The 1,217-nt window shown below is 25.9% G+C and overlaps 1 protein-coding gene across 1 annotated transcript in view; it reads left to right on the top strand.

Moving 5' to 3' along the window:
- LOC108742962 (secretin receptor-like) overlaps window positions 1–1,217 on the top strand; it is a 92,820-nt gene that overhangs the window by 52,599 nt on the left and 39,004 nt on the right. The gene's annotated exons all lie outside the window — the stretch shown is intronic.

Here is a 1,217-nt window from a genome sequence, read left to right on the forward strand (position 1 = left end):
ACGATATCCTCGTCATCCGCCTATAACACCACATTTCGAACAACAGCAACTATTTTTCTTCATTAATTTATAGTGGATAAAAATTAAGAATAAATTTTCACATTAATATAAAATAAATTCAGATGATGAAGGCCTTTTTATATTCAATTTACTATTTTGTGTATAGTTTACTACCGGCTTGTCAAGCAGAAATATAGTAAAATTAATTGACAGAAATAAATTGATTTTTATGTGATATGTTGTTAATAAATAAAACACAAAATGATTAGAAATGTTTATTCTTTTTAACATTTTCTGTCTCCTATATCTAATAATTTTGAAGTTACTCATTTCTAATCTATATCGATGTGATTTTACAATATGCCCTTTCGATCAGAAATAGTTTTATTGGAAAATAATTAATAGTTTTTGAGTTATCGACTATTTCAGTCTGTAAATAAAAGTTCTTGAAATCACTGTATACGTATCACATGATTTTTGGCATAGATTACACTTTATTTAACCTTTGGAACATACTGCTTTAGTCTGAACATAGTTCTGATCCTGAAAGATGCTAATTAGCATTTTTAACTTCTTTTAAACTTGTCTAATATGTTCTCCGTATTGCTTTTCACTATTAAAAATTACCAAAATACTGTTCATATGTGTATTTAAATAGTATCGTAGAAGTAAGAAACTCACATAATGCCAGTTTTAGTAGCTGTCACTAATTCATTCATACCATATTATTTCTAGTGATTAATATAAATAAATAACAAAAAAAGTGCAAACTCAAAATTTATGATAGGAATCAAAAATAAAAAATTTTTCTTTTATTCACCTTTGTACAATTGGCACGATAAAATATGGTGCTATTAGAATATCTTCACTAAAATTTTCACCTTGTAGTAAGGGTAAATTAGAAAATATTAGTATTAGGGTTATACCACAAAAGTTAATTTTAAATTTAATGAAGTATACTCAATAATGTAAAAAACGGCTTCCTTGTCAGTTATGAAAATATTTATTCTTTGACATGCAAGTAAACCATCACGTTTCAAATCGCTATGTTTTCGTTCCCCATACGCTTCTAATGAACGGTTTAGATCAATCATCCTTATACATACAATCGTAATTGGTTTACTAATATTATTATTATACACATAACTGTTTACCTGTACTTATTTAGTCCACTTCGTTATTAATTAACAATTTTTTTCTAATAAATTAATATATTT

The sequence above is a fragment of the Agrilus planipennis genome, unplaced genomic scaffold (assembly GCF_000699045.2).
Source record: "Agrilus planipennis isolate EAB-ADULT unplaced genomic scaffold, Apla_2.0 scaffold377, whole genome shotgun sequence".
Taxonomy (NCBI): Eukaryota; Metazoa; Arthropoda; class Insecta; order Coleoptera; family Buprestidae; genus Agrilus; species Agrilus planipennis.